This window comes from Marmota monax, unplaced genomic scaffold (assembly GCF_021218885.2).
Source record: "Marmota monax isolate L192 unplaced genomic scaffold, Marmota_monax_Labrador192_F-V1.1 WCK01_AAM20220418_F8-fsc00080, whole genome shotgun sequence".
In the NCBI taxonomy this organism is placed as follows: domain Eukaryota; kingdom Metazoa; phylum Chordata; class Mammalia; order Rodentia; family Sciuridae; genus Marmota; species Marmota monax.
Window position 1 is genome coordinate 4,500,743 of NW_026694750.1, and position 23,764 is coordinate 4,524,506.

Below are 23,764 nucleotides of genomic sequence, written 5' to 3' on the forward strand. Positions count from 1 at the left end.
GGGTGGGAAGGGCCTGTTGAGGCCTGGCTTGTCTACTAGTCACCAGAAGCACATACTGAGGGCAGTCCTGGTATGGCTGAGGGCACTCCTCCCAGGGCGGAGTGGCCACTTTTATGCCCTGGCCCAGCACCTGATATTTGCCTCATAGTGCCCTGTGTCTCATCAGAAGAGACTATCAACATGGAACTGCAGGCTGGCAGGCAGGAGTCACATGAGGCCCTGGAGATGCCCTGGCTTACTGAAGGTCACAGAGCAGTGGCTGTCTGCGTTTGAAACACACCCACTACCATGCCTCATTCAGAAGTGTCCCTACCCACACTTCAAAATCTCTGTACTCCTTCCAGAAATATGGGACCTTGGTGGGGGGAAGGGAGGACAGCTGCTGAGGCTGCAAGCTAGTTGTCCTATCTCCTCACAGCACAGTTCCGAGAGGTCAGGGACCGTGTCCCTCCATCCATCCCAGAGCCCAGCCGTCTGGCGACTCAGCAGATAGTGAATGTTGACGATGCTGCTGGGTTTCAGGATGTCCTATAACTCACTGTTTCACCAACTCAAGGACACAGTGGAAACCACACACCGGATTTTTAAAAAGCAAACAAACTGAAAAGCAATTAGAACAGACAAAACACAAATATTTAAAGACTGAGACCTTAAGTGATGGCTACCTTGAAGTTGCATCTCAATTTCCTCTTCAGACTCCAGGGTCCCTGCAAGGCGGTGACTAGACTTGTCACAGGACACACAGCAATGGCTTCCACCTCTTGGGCAGGTCAGCACTGCTTCTCCTTGGCTGCCCAAAGGACTTAGGCAGTGAGGTTTTAAACTTGGCTAAAATGCATATTTTGATTTACTCAAGAAACCCAAACTGGCCTCTGGCAAATAATAACTGTAGGAGAATATTTCATTTAGCACCTTCCTCTTTCACTCCCTTTAGGGAAAAGACTGCTGCACTCAAAATGAGGGGGAGGAAAAATTAAATAAAAAATACATTCCAGTAAAAGCCACAGAGCAGGGAAGAGAGGCACACATTTCTGAGCCAACTTCTAAACTCGTGCTGTTCTGATTTGCCTTTGAAACAATTTCCCTGTGCCTTCTGCTGCTTAAACAGTAATTATTAAAGGCATCAATTAAAAGTGCCCAACTCCACCATTCCATGGCCCAGGTCCCTGGCATGTCTCCCACCCTGCCTGCCACACCTGCTACCACCCTCACTGGCTGTGACAGTGGGTAGGAGTGGTCCAGAATGCAGACTCCTGTTTTTTCCTGGGCTGCTTTATTTAAGATCAGAAGGATGGCTGCTGCCCACTGTCCTTCCAGCAAGGAAGGAGAGGCAAACATGACAGAAGCCTTCTTTGCCCTAATTGGCATCAGTAGGTAGCTCAGGCACAACAAATGCATTGGGCATGGAACACACATTTCTTCATTAGGAGGCCAGAATTGCCTTCTGTGAGTCCCTTGGCAGAGGGTTCTCGGCAGGAAGAGGGTCATGGGAAACTCCACTGCAGGGCCATTGGACATGAGAGGGAATCCCTCTTAGCATCACATGTGGAAATCTTCCAAGTCACAGTGATCCCTCCTGCTTGTCAGAAGAGTGTGTAGGCAACCTGGAGGCTCACGACCCCAGGCAGTGCTGGGTTTCTGCAGCCAGAGCCTACATATGTGTGTGGCAGTGCCCCTTGGGGGTTCTGCAAGAACAGGGGGAGGCTCAGGCACAGAACAAGCAGGAGGCTTGCAGGGAGGATGCAGTAGTGCTTCCCCCAGGCTCCCCCAGCAGTGGCTGCACCTTAGCAAGCCTGTACTGAGCACCCTGCATTGGCCCCAAAGATGCAAGCAAGACCCAGGTTCTGTCCCTGAGGAGCACATATGAAGACAAACACATGCACAAGTTAATGATGATGTGAGGCATCACACAAACCCAAACTGCTCACTCTGCCAGGGGATATGGATAGAATAGAAAGCAATGAGAAATTAATTGAAACTTGAACGTGGTCTTGTTAGCTGGTGCAAAAGGGACAAGGCACTGCATGGACAAAGGGTTCCACTGTCATCTAAGGAGTAGACACTTAGCCTGAAGAGCAGGGTAACCAAGGCAGAAGGGATTCATAAAGAAAGGAGGAAAACAAGGAAAGCCAAGAAGAGTAAGGGAGGTTAGGGCCCAAGCCTGGGCAGTGGGGGTGGTGCAGAAAAGACAGAGCACAACGTTCACAGGACAGTCTATAATCTCTTTCCACCTACCCCAGAAAATGACAAAGGGCATCCCTTAGCCTAGGGCCACTACCTCACGTGACACCCAAACTAGGCAAAGAACCTTCAGAGGAACCTGTCTCTGGGCACACCCACATTGAGCTGCAAGTGCTCAATGGGAAATATCAACCAAGGTCTGAAACCCAGGAGAGACTCGGGGCCCAGAGACAGCCAGCAAAACAGAAACTGAAGCCAGAAAGGGCGAGATAGTCGAGCACCCTCAGCAAGAGAGAAGAGGCTGAGGACGCAAAGTTGGCATCAGCCACTCCAAAGGGGGCCAGGAAATGAGGGGTGCAGAGGGAGAGGGGCAGATGGACAGTAGTGGAAATGAGGGAGAGAAAAATCTTCTTGAAAGAAAACGACAGTTCCATCAACACATACTGAAGAGAAGCCAGGAAAGATAAGGGCTAAAAACAGGTCATGGATTTAGTAGCGTTCCCAGTGAATTCTAAAATGAGAAGTTTCTATTTAATGGGGGGAGGGAGGCAACTGCCTTAGGGAGAGAATGGGAAGGGAAATGGAGAGATCACCAAACCCTAAAAGTTTGAGAGAAAGTGCACATGAAATGAGAACTGCAGCACATCTGTGAGCAGAGGGGAAGGAGCACATAGTGGGGACTCAGGACTGAGTGAGTGTTCAGGAATCATCTTCAGATGGTGCTGAGAGGAAAGACCACATCAAGAACCATGAGGTCTAAATTAAGCTGGGGCCAGGGCCTCCTTTCCAACCTCTTGTCCACATCATTGCTCCTCAATCACCCACTCCCTTGATCCATATGCTGAATTCCAGCCATATTAGCATCTAGAAGGGGTTTCCCTTAAGACTAACAAAAACAGCCAAGTCCTTGCAACACTGAGTTCTACAAATGGTGAACTGATAATAAGGGCAGGTTCTAATGGACCCAGAGTAGAGATGGCTTACTTACCCTTTCCTTGTTCTGAAGGTCTGGGCCATGACAATCAAAAAGTTGAGCTCTCCTCTTGCCTCAGCAGAACGGGGTCAATGCCAATAAGACATACCACACAGTCTTGGATTACATCCAAAGTACATAACAATGACCATATTAAATGGTTAAAGGAATTTAGGATTCAGTAAAATATCTGTAAGAGTGTTAAAGAGGGGTGGGGATGTAGCTCAGTGGTAGAGCAGCTGCCTGTATGTGGGAGGCCCTGGGTTCCATCCCCAGCAGCACACACACACAGCTTTTAAGATATTTTTATTTAAGTGTAACTAAAACACATCAAAATGTACAGATCTTAATCTGGGCAATAGTTTTAACAAGTGTATGCATTACCATCCAAAATGGGATTCAGTGCATTTCCACCACACCATAGAAACTGCCTTGCTTCTCTCAACTCACCTCCGTATGCTCAAGAAACCAGTTAGTCACCATGGATTGGTTTCGTCTCTTCCCGGATTCTACCTAAATGCACTCACACAATATGTACTTCTTTGAGCTCCATCCATATAGTTGTATTTGTCATTCATTCTTTTTATTAACTTTTCAGTTGTTGGACATTGGGCTGTTCCCAGTTTGGGGCTTCATATACACATTCTAATAAGTCATTTTGTGAACATATATTTTCATTTCTCTATGGTAAATTAAAAGTAGGATTGCTGGATCATAGCATAGATTACGTTTAATTATAGGGGGGAAATGGACAACAGTCCTCCAAAGAGGCTGCACCACTCAATATCCACCGGTGCCCATGAGGGCTACGCTGCGCCAAGGTCTAGTTGATGTTCAATGCTGGTAGTCTTGCTCATCTCAGACTTTCTAACAGAGTGCACCTCACTGTGGTTTCAATCTGCAGTTCCCTGACAAGTGAAGATGTGGAGCACCTCCCCACCTTCCATGTCATCTATGGAATCTTCTTTTGAATCACCTGTTCAAACTGCTTAGATCCACACATTCAAAAATTCATACATTTGTGTACCCACTACCACAACCAAGATACAGAACATTTCCACCAACCCCAGAAAGTTCCTTGTGCCCTTTGTTGGTTAACTCATCCTCACCCCAGGCCCTGGCAACCACCAACCCATTTTCTTTCCATCTTGGTTTGGCCTTTTGAAGAATGTCATATGTATGGAAGCAGACACTTTTCAGTGTTTTCTGATTTCTTTTCACTGTGCATGGAGTGTTCGAGATACACCCATGCTGTACTGGTTCGTTCCTTTCTACTGCTGAGTAGTATCCCAATGCAGGTGCTTTTTCATTCACCAGTTGAATGACATCTGGGTTGTTTGCAGCTCCTGGAGATCATGAGCCGAGCCACTGTAAACATTCACATACAAATTTTTGTATGCACTTATTCAGCTGGGTAATACCTAGAAAGTGGGACTGCAGGGTCATGTTAGAAGTACAGATTTAATAGACTGTTTTTCAAATGCAGTTTATAAGAAACTGTCAGTCTTCATTTCAAAGTAGCTGCACCACTCTGCATTCCTACAAGCAAGATGCAAGTTTCATTTGCTCCACAGGTTCACCAGTACTCAGTATTTTTTTTTAATATCTTTGTTTATTTATTTTTATGTGGTGCTTAGGATCGAACCCAGTCCCTCACATGTACGAGGCAAGTGCTCTGCCACTGAGCCACAACCCCAGCCCCTGCAGTCAGCATTAACAGCATTTCCCATTTTTTGTTTTGGCTGGAAGACATTCTAGTAAATATGTACTTCACTGTGGTTTGAGTTTCATTTCTCTGATGACTAATGATATTGAACATCTTTCATGTGCTTAGTTGCCATCTGTATATCTTAAAATGTCTATTTAAATCTGCCTGTTTTTAAATTGGGTTTTACATATTATTGAGTTTTAAGAGTTCTTCCTATATTTCTGGATATAAGAATTTGTATGTGTGTATATGTGTGTGTGTCTGTGTGTTTGTGTGTACATATGCTTTGCAAAGGTTCCTTCCAGTCTGTGGCTTGTCTTTTCACTATCGTTAACACTTCTTTTTTTAGTTTGTTTTTGTTTTTTTGTAGCTGCAGATGGACAAAATGCTTTTATTTATTTTTATGTGGTGCTGAGGATTGAACCCTGTGCCTCACACGTGCTAGGCAAGTGCTCCACCACTGAGCCACAATCCCAGGCCCGTAACACTTTCTTCTAAAGAATAAATCATTAAATTTTATGAAGTCTGACATCCATCTTTTCTCTTAAGGATGGCGCTTTTGGTGCCATATCTAAGAAATCATTTCCTAACCTAAGGTCATAAAAACTTTCTCCTGTGGGTTTCTCCCCCCGCCCCCAGCCAGAAGTTTCATGATTTTAGAATTTAAACTTAGGTCTATAATCTACTTTGAGTTTGTTGAGTTAGTTTCTGTATACAGTATAAGGTACCTTTTTTTTTTTTGCATTTGGATATCCTGTTGTTCCATTACAATTTATTGAAAAGACTATCCTTTCTTTTGAATGGCCTCTGTACCTTTGTCAAAAATCAATTGGCCATCTACCTATGTGTGGGTCTATTTCTGGACTCCTCTATTCTGTCACATTGATCCACCTATATGTCTATCCCTGTGCAAAACCACACTGTCTTGATTACTGTAGCTTGATAGGAAGTCTTGAAATCAAGCAGTGCAATCTTTTAGCTTTGTTCTTTATCAGAATTGATTTTTCCCCCTAGGTCCTCTGCATTTCCTTATGAACTTTACAATCAGCTTGTCTAAATTTTGACTAGGATGGCACTGAATTCACAAACCAATTTAGGGAAAACAGGCATCTTGACAATATTTAGTCTTCTAATACATACATCCTCCACTTCTATAGATCTCAAGCTTCTCTTAGTGAAAGACCTACCTTTGTATAGGTCTTTACATAGTATTTTCTTAGTTTTTAAGGTATTTAATGTTTTTTAAGCTATAGCAAATGATACTGATTTGTAAGTTGCATCTTCCGATTGTTGATTGCTGACATACAGGAATACAACTGATTTATCTTATATCCTTGCTGAATTCACTTATTCTCATAGATTGTTTAAATAGAGTTTTCATAATCATGATTTTTACAAATAAAGGTTAAATTCTGAGTTGGATACATTTAACTGTCAAAAGGTAGGTGCTTTTCAATGATCAGAAAGTGTCCAAGAGTCCAAAAAAAAAAAACCTTGGAGAAAATTCACCCTAACTGTATAAGCTAAAATAGCAAGATTTTGACCTCAAGAGTTTTATTTCCGGGCTAGGGTTGTGGCTCAGTGGTGGAGCGCTCGCCTGGCATGCATAAGACACTGGGTTCGATCCTCAGCACCACATAAATGTAAAATAAAGATATTGTGTCCACCTAAAACTAAAAAAATAAAAATAAAAATAAAAAGTGTTTTATTTCTCTTCCTGTTGGATTAGCACTCTTACAACAGATGAAGAGAGGCATTTCACTGATGGCAAAAGAACACCATCAACAAGGAGCCTGGTGGTCATCATCACCTGCTAACACCCCACTTCTTTTTCCCAAGCAGCGGCAGCTGCAAGCAAGGCGACCACCCGCACATCTGGAAGGGAAAATGCGGGTGTCACAGCCCCTCCCCACCCTCTCTTCTCAGGTACACACTAGCTTGTGGTACTGTGCGCTCTCTCCACACTGTGAAGGAACTTTGGATTTCAAAGAGCTCTTAACTGTCTTTTAAAGAGCTCCAGGGAGTGGGCTATTAATAGCATTTTCCCACCAGCAGAGGCCCGTGAAAGGTCTCCGTTATTGGCAACCAGCCCTCCAACATGGACAAACACACAGTAGTATTTGAAATGTAAAACCAAAGACCTTTGTTTAACAGGGAGGCAACACCAAATTCACCAAGCTTTTGGCTCAATTACTTAAGTTCACAAACAAGACATATTATCAGATGAAAGACCAGAGTTTAAAATGTATTTCTGCCACCGTTTGCTTTCCATCCTCCAATGTTATATGACTTGACTAAGGTCCTCACTCACATTCTGTGGTATCAACTGCTAGGACTCGTTGGAAGTTAATTACTGCCTCCGTCACAGAAGTCAAATAATTATTTATCATGCTATTGTTTTTGCCCAGTGGCTTCAGACACAACTTCTTTATTATGAGGCCGTGAAACTATATCAGTGTGTACATGTCTTATATATATAATTTTTTAACAGAGAAATAATTCTTAAGCATTCCACTGCCATTCTATCAAATATGAGGCAAGTGATTGTTGAGTTCCCAATTATGTTCAACCTTAAATCACACTGTTTGGTCTGATTGTAGATCCAATCCTACAGGGAGCTGTGCAAAGGCATATATTTGGCAAGCTTTCAAACCACAGCAACAAAACATGTGCTGAGGAAAATGATTCAAAACATTGCGAAAGCAGCCATTTATTCTAGAAAGGCTGTTCACGTGAGACAATAAGCTGCTTCCCAGAAGAGGTGCCATCCATCAGGAAACACCATCACCCAGCACACACTGGCTGGAGTCTGCCTCTCAGCCACCACAGGGCTGAGATGACTGTTTATCATCCACAGTGCATCAAGATGGATAAGCAGGCTGGGCACACCTCCACGATGGTGCAGAGCCATCAGGGGCTGCAAACCTTCCCCATTCTGGAGAAGTGCCCAAACCTGGGTACCTGCATGATTTCCCCCAAAGATCCACATGTCATGGACATGAGGGCACACAAAGGTGATGAAAGACAGGGGCATCCTGGTGCTGTGTCTAGTGTTTGAAATGTAAAAACCACTTCTACATCAAAAAAAAAAAAATACTTCAGCCAGGCATGGTGGTACATGCCTGTAATCCCAGTGGCTTGGGAGGCTAAGGCAAGAGGATCATGAGTTCAAAGCCAGCCTCAGCAAAATCGAGACACTAAGCAACTCATAGAGACCCTGTCTCTAAACAAAATATAAAACAGGGCTTGGGATGGGATGTAGATCAATGGTTGAGCACTTCAGAGTTCAATCCCTGGTACACCCTCCCTCCCAAAAAAAGATAAAAAAAATAAAACCAAACAAAACCAACCAGGGATCCACATCAACCAGGGGCCTGTTTAGAGGTCTGGACATGATGAGAGACTCGGAGTCCTTTCAGCAATCAGGCCTGCTAGACCAGCTGGCTCAGCCAGTTGGACACAAAGGAAACTCCTCTGAGAGAAGGCTCAGGGAAAACCCTTTCCAGAACATCCCCTGGAAACCATTTGCACCATCCTGATGGGTCATATCCACTGTCCCTCACCGCATCATGAACTTAAATCTGTCGGCCTGGAAGACAGAATTTATTACCTTCTCCTTCCATCACTAAACCTGAGGAATAGGCAGCAGATGTATCTTGTTAAGTTGTATGTAATAATTAATTTCCCCTAAATTGGGAGACGTTAAACTTTTAACAACTGTTGAAGCTCCTCAACCAACTTTAAGAAACATTTAATTGGCAAACCACGGTACCAAAACAAGGAATGTGAAACTGGAGATCAACACTGAACCATTGGAATCCCAACTGTCCCGAGGTAACAAATTCAGATTCATGGAGTTTTTCAGATATGACTAAATGAAGCATTTGTAAGAGTGAGAAAAATTATAAACTATTCGTTAGCCAGAAACTTCTGCAAATAGCCACAGAAAGATAAGACAGAAAAAGAAAACCAGGCTGTTTGTGGGCAGGAAATTATTTTAGCTCTTTTACACTTAGGAAAAGAGAAATAATCAATATTAAGTGGGTACTTTTCCCTTACTAACAGTCAAGGACAGTTAAATGCAACCACTATGTCCACGTAGACATGCCAGTCTCACCTCTTTAGGTTTGACTAGGGGGCTCAAGAGTGTGATGATTCCTAAACATTTACATCACAACTACATAAATGGAATGTGTGTCAAACACAATGTCAAATGTACTGTATACACTAATTTCTAATAATGCAGTTGGGAAGGTCACTGCCCTTTGAATAACTCACCAGGATTGCTGGCTGCCAGCAGCCAGTATGTACACTTAGAACATTCACCTGACCAATCCACTATGTTAACTCCAAATGTAATCAACTGAGGGTCAAATCAGAAAATCGATGCAACCTGGTGGTGTGAGTAGGTGGTTTTCAAAGTGTCAGCTGTAAGAGTGGCTTCAAGTACTGGCAGGCTCAGTCAGCCCGCACTAAATAGGACATCAATGACTGGCAAGTAATTCCAGCTCTTCTCCCCACCCCCAGCTGACCTTAAAAACAGTAGCTTACCATCATAGGAAGGCAACCTGCTGAGGTCGCCCATTTCTTGTATACTAGACCCTTTTCCAGTCCCATCTATCCTCCTCCACTTCACACCTGGTGATCCTGAAAGGACCTGGAGCTTTTGACTCAGCCGGTGTGTACCCAGTTTGTTCCCTTCAACTCCAGTCTGATTTCCTGTGGCAGGTATGGGACCTGGAGTTGTGAAGATACCTGCACCTGGGTGGCATTATGCTCCAAACACAAGGGGGTAATTCTCTTAAACCTCATCTAATGAACTGATGTTCAATCAAAAGCAACTCTAATCCTATCACTCCAGAGTAGGATTTTAGGTCCCAGTTCTAAAAAAGGGTCCATTTCACTATAAATTAACTTAGTCACTGTTTTCACTGTACAACCCAACCACTGTAATAATGCCCTGCTAAAGACAACAGTGAGAATGGAAAGTCACACAAGGGAGCTTTTGCTTAGCAGACAGGTCTCCTGAGTTCTACAACCCAGTCCCCAACTAGCACATTCAAGACTAAAGTCAATGCCTCAGCAGACAGTTGGGAGTGGCATAAAATGTACGAGATTCAGTGAGCTGGAAATGTGATTCTTTTCTTCCCTAAGGAATATGAACACAAAGGGTTCAACTAACTACTTCTGAGCACCTTCACAACTTGCTAGGTATCGGCAGCCTTCCATATCCCTCCTAAAACATGGATGTCCCAGAGAAAACCAAGGAAGCTAAAAGCTGATCACCAAAGTTTATGTTTCTGCAAATATCTGTACCTTTTTAAAATTTTCTTGATGAATTATAATTATGCACATTAATGGAATTTGTTGTTAGAATTCACAAATGCATACATAATTTGGTCAATTTCATTACCTATAACCTCCCTCCCACTTTTCTACTCTACTGGTCTCCTTTCTAATTTTCATGAAATACTATTTTTTTTAAATATTTATTTTTAGTTGTACACAATACCTTTATTTTTTTTATTTATTTTTATGCGGTGCTGAGGATCGAACCCAGGGCCTCACACGTACTAGGCGAGTGTGCTACCGCTGAGCTACAACCCCAGCCCAAATCCTCTCTTTTTTGTTACCTGACCCCAGAATGACCACTGAACTCGGGAAGCATCTCTGTCGTGCTCACAGGAAAGATGCCACAGGAAGTCACAGAAAACGCCATCTGGCTTCTCAAGCTGAGTGTGAGTTCAAATTCAGTCTTTGGCAAAGCAAGACAGTGGTCTCCGTACCCCGGCCCCACTCCCTCCAGCAGGGAGGCAAGCACCCAGTAAGCTCCTGCTGTGGATAAGAACCTGGGTACAGAACCTTCCATCTCAGCTGAGGTGCAGCAAGAACCACTTGCCCAACTTCTTGGGACCCTGTTTAAGCACAGACACTGACTGAGACCCCAATTTCAACTCTCAAAGCTTAAAAGGCAAGATTTAGAACAGTGTTTCCCAAACAATTCCAAAAACATTTACAAAGACTCCAGAACCACCCTTCCCAGAAATGACTCCACCAGGTGAGTGCCCTCTAGCTTCGCCTTCCAGGTCCCTCCTCCGCACTCATCTGATCCCAGCTGCTGGAGCGCAGCTGGGGACAGACAAGGTCCCTGCCCTGAGAGAGTTGGTGGTGTGGGGAGGAGACACAGAAAGACGATTTCCAACAGTTACAAATGCTATGAAGAAAACACATGCAGCATGAGAGTAGGCGGGCACTATATGAGACCGAGTCCTCAGGGAAGGTCTGTCTGAGGAGATGGCGTGTGAGGTCAGCCTGAGTGGCACTAAGGAGCCAGCACACATAGGTGCAGAGGGGAAGGGAGAGCATTCCTGGTAGAGGAAACTAACCACAGCAGAAACATGCTTGATGAGTCTCAATGTGGTACGGGAAGGATCAGCGTGCCGAGAAGAAAGCGGCAAATGGTGGGAAGTGAGTGATGAGCAAGCTGCTGGACTCCAAAGGGATAGAAAGTCCCCACAGGGTTGAAGCAAGCTAGACCTAATCCTGTTTACGTTTTTAAGAGAGATCCCACCCCAGAAGGGAAGCAAAACTGGAGGTAGGCATCGACATAGGGAACAGATGGGGCAGATGTCTAGGCGAAGAACACAAGAGCAGCTGGGAGGAGGTGGCACTGGTGGAAATGTGGAAGGTCAGATGCTGTGGAAAGAGAACAAAAAAAACTTACATATGGATTCAAAGCCTGAGAAGGGTAGAAGGCAGAATCAAGGATACTCCAGAGGATACTCAGGATGAGCTTGTGAAGACAACCCTACTCTTCGTTTTCATTTTCACAAATATCCTCCCATGCTCTTCTCACCAACACTGACCCTCAGTCCTCACCAGACGCCTTCCAACATTGGCACAGAACACTTGCACCCAGTCCAAAACAGCAAGGCAGATTTAAGAGTCAATACTTAAGACTCATGTATCAAAATGAAAGGCTGGTAAGTTCTGGCCCACACACCAGCTCAGAGCTATCAGAAGCCACCGTGCTGCTCACCTCTCCTCCCTGATACCACCCCTCCAACTGTAAAGCCTGTTTCCTGCCTTTGCAAAGACCCTCCATCCAAAGCAGCTGCTCACAGAACAGTTCCGGCTTCCTTTTACCAAGGTTTTTAAAACAGCTACATTTTCTACCCTGAGTTTGTCACCATTTAAAATGTTGTGCTAGTTAGCAGTAATTATGCAAATGCAAGCAGCCATTTCTATTTTTAAAAGGGAACCCCATTTAGCATTCTTATATCCTGAAATGTTTAAAATAGCTAGTCCAGTGATGTTTTCACTTTATTCAAACTGTTTGTGTGGATTTAAATACAGGTTCAGCAGAAACCAAAGCAAGTCAAACATTTACTTTCTATTAAACATCTAAATCAGAAGATTAAAAAACTATTTTACACTTAACAGAAAAAAGCTGTCAAATCAGCACAGAGGCAGCTTCACCGTATTTACTGCCAAGCAGGGCTGTTGTTTGAGAGGTAATCAATTTAGGAAGGGAGGGATGGATTTCTTTAAACTCTTCAAAAAAGGGAAAAATACATTTGAACAAATCTTTTAATTATAGTATCTTCCAAAGAACCTACAAAGCCTTTATTCTTTCCAAACCTAATGCTTTTTAAAGGCAGCTTTTGCCCCTTAATTCCACATGAAATATTCAGCACAGCATAATTAAATTTTATTCTGTGCTATTTTTACTGGGTTCACAGAAATAGAGGGTGGCAGCATCTTTAAAACAAACTTCCCAGTAACTTTGCTTTCACAGTAAATGGCTGATTCTCAAAACTGAACTTAAAACACAAAACCTACTCCAAAGGCCTGTTTCAGTGCAAGGCAGCCAGGTGGTTTTAGAATGTCATAACCAGCCTTCAAATCAACAACTGTGCACTTCTCCATTTACTTAATTGCACTCATCACAAAGCACCTAAAGCGCCGATCTCCACTTTCTACATTTACATACTGGATCCCATGTCATTCTTCAGTGTCAATCTCTCTGGTGGTTAAAGGAAAGGAAAAAAAAATATAAGATGGAAAGTGCCCATCCATGGCTAAAAGAAAAATTTAAATATATATCTGTATAACTGGCTCGACTATGCATGCAGGGAATGTGCTTGATGCTTTCCATCATTTATATAAATTATACAACCGAAATCTTAAACCTATTTTCCCGTCAAGAGTCTGTAAACTACAGCCTGGTGCAGTGGTGCACACCTGTAATCCCAGCAATTTGGGAGGCTGAGACAGTAGGATTTCAAGTTCAAGGCCAGCCTCAGCTACTTAGCAAGGCCTTAAGGAAGTTAGTGAGACCCTGTCTTAAAGAGCAGGGCATGTAACTCAGCAGTAATGCACCCCTGGATTCAATCACCAGTACCAAAAAAATAAAAGACGCTGTAAGCTACAAATTAATCCAAAGCACCCCTCTCTCAGGCTTAGCACCACAGATTACAGGAGCCCAGGGCTAAAGGAAAGGAAAGTGTTGAGTCTCTCCAGTGACCCATAGCAAAGAAAGCCAAGAACTGCAGCCTGTCACTTTCTTGGTCCCATGTGTGTCCCCCTGGTGCAATGCAAGCCTACTGTAATGAACAACTGCCCCAAAATGCACACAAGAAGCTAAAATCTTCACTACGAATTCTGAAAATGTCCCCACAGGGAACACTTCTATGAGTGGCTGCCCTCTCATTCCAGCCCGACTGCCCCACTTGTTCCCTAAGGACCCAAAGCAACACACCTGAGGGCAAACCAACCAACTGCAAAGAGTTATCAGGTGACACCTAAAGCTGCCTGGCTGCTGCGCCACAATTCAAAGATGCCTGGCTAAAACAGGCAGATATCTGGATCCCTCCACAGCCTACCAGAAAAAAAGATAGATACAGCCTCTTCAGGCTCTTTAATGAGGCTTTAGGACTTCAGAAGATTAAAACGTATCTTTATTCACAGATTTGACTTTGGCTTAGATTTGTTCTAAGTTACTGATTAAAAACAGAACAAAACAAAAAACCCACCCACCAAGCAGTGAACAAGGCCTGAGACCTGCTGCCACTACAGTCACCAGCACAGGGGCCGCTCTGAGCTGAGATGCCTAACCAAAAACAAAACAAAGACTAAGGCACACGACAACAAAATTTCTGTACCATAGAAAGAGGTACCACAATTCATATAAAAGCACTGACACCTCCATCATATTTGCAAAAAAAAAAAAAAACTTAAAAGACTCATTCCCATTTTCTGAGCAGATCTCAAGGTTTCAGTAAGATGTTCTGCTAGCTTCTCAAGAATTTGGCCCATTTATCACTTTTTCAAATGACATCATCTTCTCATTCAAACATTTCAGTAGCTCTTGTAAAAAAATATGTCACACACGTCTGTGCTGTCAAGGTTTATCTCCAGCACAATATGTAACCCAAAGGTCACAGACAAGATGCAGCCTCCCGGAAGAGACTACAGTCATCCCAGAGCTTGTGGCAATGTTGCCACAGTGCAGAGCTTGAGACGAACCAACAGTAGCCAACCCACGGTGTTATGGTTTAGATACGAGGTATCCCCCAAAAGTTCATGTGTGAGCGGGGTATGGTGGCACATAATCCCAGAAGCTCAGAAGGCTAAGACAGAAGGATGACAAGTTCAAAGCCAGCCTCAGCAACTTAGGGAGACACTAAGCAACTTAGTGGGACCCTATCTTAATAAAACATAAAAAGGGCTGGGGATGTGGCTCAGTGATTAAGCACCCCAGGGTTCAATAATCCCTGGTACGAAAAAAAAAAAAAAGCACATGTGAGACAATGCAAGAAAGTTCAGAGGTAAAACAATTGGGTTATGAGAGCCTTAATCTAAGCAGTTCATTAATCCACTGACATGGATCAAACGGACAGGGACTATACATAGGCAGATGGGGTGTGCCTTTGGGGTTTAAATAGTGGAACTATTTCCTTGTTGCCATATCCTGAGCTACTTTCTTCTGACACACCCTTCCGCCATGATGGTCACCTCACCTGGAACCCAGAGCTACAGAGTTGGCCATCTATGGACTGAGACCTCCAAAACCATGAGCCCTAAATAAACTTTCTCTTCTCTATGTTGTTCTTATCAGGTCTTTTGGTCACAGCCACACACACACACACACACACAAAAAAAAAAAGTGAATATAAAACACAGGTTTCCTCTGAAGTTCTGCACAGAACAATTAGATTCTGTTAACTCAGGACCAACAATGCTGATTTCAGTAAAGTCCTAAAAAAAAAAAAAAAATGGAAATTGTCTATGAGGTATTAAAGCATTACTATACATATTAATTAACAGCTTAAGTAATATCACTAAAATTGAGCTTAGTGAACTAAGTGTGGACCAACAGCCTTCCCAACACTCCACAGTTGCAGGAGTGCTGTGGGGAGGCATGGGCTGAACATGCTCAGGCTGTGTTTGGAGGATGACTCACTTAACTTGCTGTGTGGCCCCGATCAGGTCACCCCTTGGCCTCCCTTACTTCACCTGCATTCATGAAAAGGGACTGAGCTCTCCCTGTCTATCCTCCCAGGACTGTCAAGAAACCTTGTCAAGAAGTTGTGACATTTTCTTAGGTTGCTAAAACATGTAAAATATTGAGTATTTTTTTTCATTTAATAATGCTAATTACAGATTATTTATGCATTAAAACTAGCTAATGGACTTTTAATTGGGAGGTAAGTTTCCCATTTCTACAGATAATTCTGTTGTTTATTCATTTTTGAAGATCCATGTGCTTTTGCCTTCACCTCGCAGCTATGTGACAAGTAGCTATGAGACTGCAAAAATGCCCAGCTGAAATACTGATGGAAACTGATTACCCATCTTTCCTTAGGTTGCACAGCTCATTAACTGCACAGAAGGGGAAATACTTAGGCATTAAGATCCTGGAAAATCACACAAGACTGTCCTAATGTCAAATGGTCACAGACACAAGCAAGGTAAAAGGAAGCAAACACCACATCAACAGTGGACACCAAGGATTCAAAGCAAACAGCTCTGTCTCAGCAAGGTGTTAGCTGGCACTTGAACCAGATGTGACCCAACTTCACAGAGCTCTCAGAGAAAACTATCAGGAAAACTCAACAGGATAAAAGTGGGGCCTGCAGGAGAAATGAGGCAAGGATGTATGAACACTCCATACCGTCTCTGTAACTTTGCTGTAAAATGAAGTTGATCCAAAATAAAGTTTGTTTGTTTTAAATGACCTTTTAAGTTTAAAAAGGGCAGAGTACTTGCCTTTAAAGAAGAGAAGGAAAATGGGGCTGGGTTGTAGCTCAGTGGTAGAGCGCTCGTCTCCCATGCGTGAGGCACTGGGTTTGATCAGCAGCACCATTAAAAAAATTTAAAAAAAAGATATTGTGTCTATCTACAACTAAAAATATATTTTAAAAAAAGAAAGAGAGAGAGAGAAGGAAACATCCTCAGCAGCAGTTGGCAAAGGTCCACAAAGAGTTCTTAAACACACAGCATCTCACCTCACCCTCACGGGTGTCTCTTCACATCAATTTGAAACACAGGTTAAAAGTCACCCCTATTTCACAGCTAAAGAGACCCACACAAGACACAGTAACTGCCCCAGGGCCCCACAACTTCTCAGTGGTGGAGGGAGGATTCAGTTCCTGGCCTGCATGACCTCTGTCAAAGGCCTCTGTGGGAAAGATGGGCCCCAGGAAGGCCAAAATGGTAAGTGAGTACCACCAAAGACCAGTCCTCCAATGGGCTCATCTCAAGCTGTGTCCTAGTCACCCCAAGGCCATCAGAAAGGCTCCCTCCTTAATCCAGGAAGTGACATGGTCTCCCTTTTAAAAGGGAGATAAGAGATGCATCTAAAAATGGATGCTCTGGTTCTGGGAAATCTGAATGCTGGCATGTACCTTTTTACAGCAAACCCACCCAAAAACCCCCTCACCTGGATTTCTATTCACAACCTACACTGCTAACATCGCTGGGTTGCTAGCAAGTCAACCCCAGGACCAGAGTTTAGCAGAGTAAGAAACTGATAAGCACCAAACACAAAAAAAAGATATGATGACAGGCAGGCATCAACCAACTACCAGGGGACTTTCAAACTCCACCCAAAGGAAAAACTACCAGAAAGAACTAACAAAAAAGCAGTCTAATTTAGAAGAGCTATCTGAAGGTTCTTGGGTCACAGTCCCTCTGTGCTTGATGTCCTCTGTGTGCCACCAGAGGGCACTAACTCATGGAATCGCTCTTTAAAAGCTTATGTCACATACTTTAAACGGCAGGAATGCTCAATGAAAACTAGACTTCAAACCTATGAAGTGTTTTGTATGCAACTTTGACAGTGGCTTTAAAGAGTCACTGGTCATAAATTTTTATTTAATTCCACAAAACTTAAAGGTACACACATGCAGCTGCAGGATATATGAAAAACATAAGTTAATCAAAACTTCAGATTAATCAGAACAACTCTTGAGAATGAAACCGAAAGTGGAGCAGCAGCTGCTGTAGCTCTTGCCACAGAAGCATCATCTGCACAGCCTGCCCCAGCATGTTTTACATGTGTGTGCACGCGCACACACACACACAAAAAAAATACGAGGAAGAGTTTTTGCTATGAGCTTTGCTTCAAGAAGCTGCACTTGCTTCGATTAGAAGTGGACACTCGCCCATACCCAACCACAGTACAGTTTATTAAGCACAGTTAAAACATGCTTTCATCTCCTGTACTAGAATCCATCTAAGAATAAACAGCAAATTTTATGAGTGATCATTACATACTAGGTTCCTGTTCCAAGCACATTAACTTACTTAATAACGCATCCCTGAGAAGGTTTAAAATTCTGTCTTAGTTTCCAAAGTTTAGCCTTGCACTTCTTGAATGCAATCGAGAATTCTTTTTTGCATTTGTATCCTCTGCTGATGATTAATTTGTCCACAAAACTATAAATACAGACTTGTGTGTTCTGCCTCATTAACCATTTCTTGTGATTACATCTTCACCCCAGAATTCACACTCCTTACACTTCCATGGGAGGGTAGGATTAGATAATCAAAATAACTCAACATTTAAGTCTAATGAAAATGCGTCACGCTCCAAGAGGGTTTTCTTTTCTCTTTTGCTTTGTGGTACATAAAAATCTGGCCTTTGCTTTTCACACTTTATTTAATGAAACTGAATCATATTTACTGATTTGATCAGAAATATTGGTCAATTCTCTGCATGAAAAAAAATTCCAGCATAAATTGAACCTTGGTCCTTGCTTTAGTTGATTCCTTCACAGTGTATAACAACCCAAGTTTACGCTGAAATAAACAAAATCTGACAGATAAAATATGCTCAATCTGAAAAGAAGTGTTAGTTCTTTAAACAATTTATCACAAGTTAGTGCTACAAATAAACTCACCTTGAGATAACAGCCTACATCACAGAATACTGTCTCCTTGGTTTTTGTTCTTTGTTTTAAAAAATAATAATAAAGAAAACTTCTCAAAAATTTACAAGAACAGTATCAGTTTCTGGCCTATGTCAATACACAAGGAGTAAAGAGGACGAGACTAGGGCATCCGTGAAGGCCATCTGGAACAAAAGCACTTATGTTAGTATCATCTTAACACAGCCACACTCTCCAACACAAATTCTGAGAAATGCAATACTGGTGATTCCTGTCATCATGGGACGGGGACATCACCACTTGTACTTACATGAACTGAGATGACAATGACGTTGCGATGCCATGTGATCTTATGGGACCACCGTCGTGCACACAGTCCACTGACAACCAGACATCGTCATGTGGCACATGACTGGCATCACCTCAAGTTCCCTGTGTATCTTTGTTAATGCCCACTTGATCTAGAAAATATTTTGATTTACCTTGTTTATTTGATGCCAACATTTATTAATTATTAAATATTAAGAAAATCATTCAGTATTTGTCTATTTTCTGCTTCCCTGATCCCCTTCCTCAATTGTTTCTTCCAACTCTCCCTGGTGTCAATGTTACAATATTCCAGAGAGCTGACTCCTATTTCCACCCATCTATACCTTCGATCCAGGAGGCATGGATACCATAACACACAGGTTGTAATTCTTAAGTCCTCATACACTCTGGGTTTTCTGTTCTACCCTGAACTAGGTCAACAGTTATTTCAATCACAACAAAATTTTTACACTTGATCCCAATTTTTCACTGCTTTATGACTTTAAAAGGCATGTCATATATAAACAGCAAGTAAAAGGGAAAGATTGAGAAAGGACACAAGGCTAGTGACCCACTAGTTCATTCAATAGCGTTTATTGAAACTCTACTGTGCCAGGCACTGTCCTATGCACTGGGACATGGAACAAGACAGAGACCCTGCTCTCATGGAGCTTCCATTCTTGTGGGAGACAAACAGTAATCAACATAAAGAGATTCCAGGGGAGTGAAGTGCCAGTAAGAAATGGAAGCCTGCTGAGGGACTGCGGGCAGAGTAGCATCAGGGACGGGCACGAAAAACCCCAGGACCAGGAGGCACACAGGTGGAGACCTGCTCTCCAGAGATAAATGAGGCCATGGGCTCCTTCACAATCACTCTGGATGAGGCAAGAGGAGGTCACTTTGATCTATTTCATTTTTAGTAACATTCGGTTCAAATGAATTTGAGGTTTTGAGTACAATTAATTCACTAATAGAACTGTCTTGAGGCCAGATATGGAGCTGGCAGGATGGTAAAGCTCTCCCTACGAATTTTGCCAGCTTCACCCCAATGTGTCAGACCTCACGGCTCCAGCTCTGTGGATCCCTCTTCTTGCTGTGCCCATGAACAAGTGTGTGGTGAGAGCCTGAAATAAACAGGTATAAAATGGGTCAAGGCCGGCGCTTCTATTTCTGTTTTTAACTGAAGAAAATTTGCCCCATTTCTAGAGGCAGAGAGAGGAGAAATCTGAATAAAGGCAAACTACAGCATAGATTAAGCACATATAGTTGGTATGTGTATGCATGAACATGTACATATATATACATCTACCCCACACATGCTGTGTATACATGGAGCAACAATACCTCAAAATTGGGCTTTGTACAGTCTTTAGGCAATCACTACAGCATAACTTTTATTGAGTTGTAGATTTTGTCTTCAAGAACCTATAAAACTTTTTTAAAGGATCAAATTAAAAATTAGAGGTTCAAAGATGATCAAGGTCCAGATTCAATTAACGCTCATTTTAGAAGGATTTTATTTTTTAGCTTCCTATGCATATTCAGCAAACTACTTCAGTTTTTGTTTTGTTTTTTTTCTAATATAGCATCCCAGGGGAGTCATTATGTATATCGGCTCTCTAATTCAGATTAGCATGTCTAAGTACATATTGATATAACAGAACACCATGCTCTGAGAGGCCCCCAGCTAGAGACTATTTGTGAAGCACAGCACTAGGAAGGTGGACTTCAATTCCCAGCACTTGCTACTGTACTTTCTAGACCAGTTTCATGGGTTAGAAAAACACTGCATTCCAAAGGGATACTGGAGGGTGTGTGAGTAAAAGGACTAATGTTCCTAAGTAAGGTAAGGTCCTAACAGACTACAGGTGAATTCCACAGTGGCCTTGAAACTATCAAAACTACTGATGCAGAAGGAAGTCTCAAGATATCTGTTCGTTTACCTTCCTTAGGGACTACTGCAGGGACAGAGTCAAGTGAGTGACTTCAGTTTAAACAGGGAATACTGTGCATATGAGTCTCATAAGGCAAGTTGGACAATATGAGGAAGAGGGGCTGGATGCTCATTTCTTTCGCCAATTTGGAACTGAATTCCAACCAAACCTCAAACTAACTGAATATAAGCATGACTGTTTAATTCCAGCGGATCAAGGTAAATAAAAAAGGCCTATCACTTTCAGGCATGTGCCCAGTGCTCAGAGGCCAGCCACCTTCACAAGCCTGCAATAAGGTACTTTTTAAAAAGGTCATGTTGTGAAAAGAAAAGAGTTGTGGGTTTCTTACAATGCAAAGTCCTCATTCCATTTGTGATCTATTTTCCCAAGATTTATTTCACTTAATCATTAGTTACTTAAGATATCACAATGACAAATTGAAGATCTCAAGGTGATCAAATGTAAATTACTTTTTTTCTTTTTGCATAAAATGTGACCTTCTCTGGAATCAGACAGCAGCTTCTGACTTGTTTTCCATTGCTCTCTGCACATTTGCTCTCTGCTACCAAAATTTTAAGACCTGTATAAACAAAAACAGTATTTATTCTTCTCTTTCTCCAAAACAGGAATCAAGTTTACCTTTTTGACTTGAAGGTACATTACCCCACCATCACTCCCCCACCCATCCACCCGAATTCATTCACTCACAACCATGTGCAGGTGCTGGGCTGGGTTCTAGGGAAACAGAAATCTAAGGGAGGCCCAGCACCTGCTCCCAAAGAGCTCCTGATTTAGTAGATTAAAGACACCAATAAAGAGATCATGACATTTTCATGGCGACAGTCCTCACAGGGGATATGGGAAGGAGAAGAATGAACCAAAGGATGGACTATGCAGAATGGAGCCCAAGAAAGGGTGCATGAAGAAGTGGCATCTGGGCTGGCCCCTAAAGGCTGTCCACCAGAATAAACGGAAGTAGGGAGGAAGGGCTGGGCCAGAGAAGGAAACTGAAAGCACAGCAGACAGAACATGCAGTACCCTGAGGTCTAGGAGAGAGAAGAGGCAGGTGAGAGGCTGTGGGTGGGGGCACTTTGAGGTAGGCCGGGAAGGGCTACAGAGTTTGACAGTTCCCTGTTTCCACCTACTTCTCCACCCAGAGGTAGAAGCTGCAGCTTAATGAAGACTTTACTAGTAGACACAAATCCAGATAACAAAACAAACAAAACTGCCAGTGTGGCATTCGATGCACTCCCTGAGGCCCAAGGACCAGGAAGGGCAGGTGCCTGCCTACTGCAGATCAAACATACCTCGGGGTGAAGGGACACTGGTTGCGATGGATAAAGTTTCAGCAGTGAACTTTTTAAAGAGTCAGTAAATCACACTTTGGATTTATTGAGCATTCTGGTGTCTGGAGTGTAAATTCAAACAATGAACAAATGTCAGAACACTTATTCTTCCAGTCCTCTAGACAAACCAACCTTCACTTTCAAATAAACTATAATTTTGTATACACCAATTAAGTAACTGCACTAACAATGCTTTTTTAAAAAGTGAATGCTTTGGGTTCTCTTTCACAATGTGTGATATAATTTACACATGACACCATAGCTCTTCTTTTGCTGGGATATATTCCAGTCCATTTGTCATAAAGATTTATGTGTGAAAGGGTGACTTTGTAAGCAAAATACCACTTAGTGAGGAAAACCTCAAAACAAATTGCAAAGAAACCATTAATGTTCTTTTAATTTCTTGCTTAATTTCCAGTTCTTGATATTCACACACTTCCCCATCAGATGGAAAACATTTTAATTAGAAAACTCACATAAGGAGAAAGCTTTCCTCGTTACTAAGTGGCGTTTCCTGGGCTTGCTCTCAGGGAACACTACAGTGCAGAGAGGAGGCACCACACCCAGAGGGAAGACAGTTCTGACCCAGCAGACTCTCACCCTGCTCTGAGATTACCAAAGCCTAGGTGCTTGGGACCACTTGGATCCCTCATTCCCTGACACTGGCACCTACAAAATGAACAACTGCTCCTTCAACACACATAGCATCTGAGAACAGGGGGCACATAAACACAGATTCAAAATGGGTTCTTCTTCCTAAATATCTGAGCTGGGAGGATTTTTGTTGTTGCTGCTGTTAATCCTAATACTACAGGAAACAAACTGAAAGGAATCTAAGGTACATCTGAATTTGATAAAGGTACAGAACTGGAATATCCATTCACCTTTTCCATTGGGATTCAGACGAGCAGCTTGTGTTAACTTTAAATATGAAAAGTAGTGATAGCAACTGAGCTGTGGAAGTGTTCCTGTCTACCCTTTCAAAACATTTTCCTTTTTCCTGGCCTATAAGGCCAAAAACAGCTTCCTGACATCATCCATTTTTATTGATCTTTAAAGACTCACTGTGGATCAAAGCCAATATTTATACACACACACACACACACACACACACAAATAGATATGCATGTATATATAAAATATATTACCACATGTACCCTATCAAAAGGAGCAGAGAGGGTAGCCAGGCTGCATGCTGCTGTCCGCGTATCATGTGGACTGCCTTGAAACTCCTAAATGTCGGCTTCTGCAGGGATTCAAGCGTGTTTAAGATTGTTGAGCTAAGTATTACAAACAGAATTTGAGGGATTTGAGGATTATGCCAAAATAAAGATCAGCATCTAAAGATTTATGTCAAAATAAAAGACAAAAATCTAACGGATATTTTTTTCTTGAGGAAAAAAAAAATGGGCTGGAATGAGTTCTTCACATGGGTAACATCTTCATTAGTGGCTCAAAGAAATGCCTTCTGAATGAGAGTGAACCCTGACTGGAAGCTGCTATTTTGAAAAGATCCTCTCAATATTATAGCCCATGTTTCTGATATTTTATTGTGAGTCTGAAAGCATGCCCCATACCCATATTTCTGGACTTAAGATGAGGCAAGAGCAGTCCCTCATAGTCCCACAGATGCTGAGACTCACTTGATGGGTGGCAGATTAAAGCACTCAGCCTCCTAACCCCTGCGGCCCCACTCTGTAAGGAATCCCAAGTGGCTTAGATCCACATAATCCTTCATGAACCTTGGCTTCTCTGTTCCTTAAACCCACCCTCCAATAACCTTGGACTGTACTTCCTCCACAGTGATTCCCAAGACCTATGCTCTGCAATATGGCAGCCATGAGCCACTTGTGACCTCTGAGCACCTGAAATGTGCCCAGTCTAAAGTAAGGTGTGCTAGAAATATAAAATACACACCA

General features: G+C 42.7%; 1 protein-coding gene and 1 long non-coding RNA gene across 18 annotated transcripts in view; both read right to left on the reverse strand.

Moving 5' to 3' along the window:
* Camta1 (calmodulin binding transcription activator 1) overlaps nt 1-23,764 on the reverse strand; it is a 767,538-nt gene that overhangs the window by 660,786 nt on the left and 82,988 nt on the right. The gene's annotated exons all lie outside the window — the stretch shown is intronic.
* Nucleotides 19,144-22,987, reverse strand: LOC131423415 (uncharacterized). Its single transcript, XR_009224936.1, has 2 exons — nt 21,807-22,987; nt 19,144-21,079 (listed from the first exon to the last, which is right to left on the reverse strand). It is a non-coding gene; the product is annotated as an uncharacterized LOC131423415 (long non-coding RNA).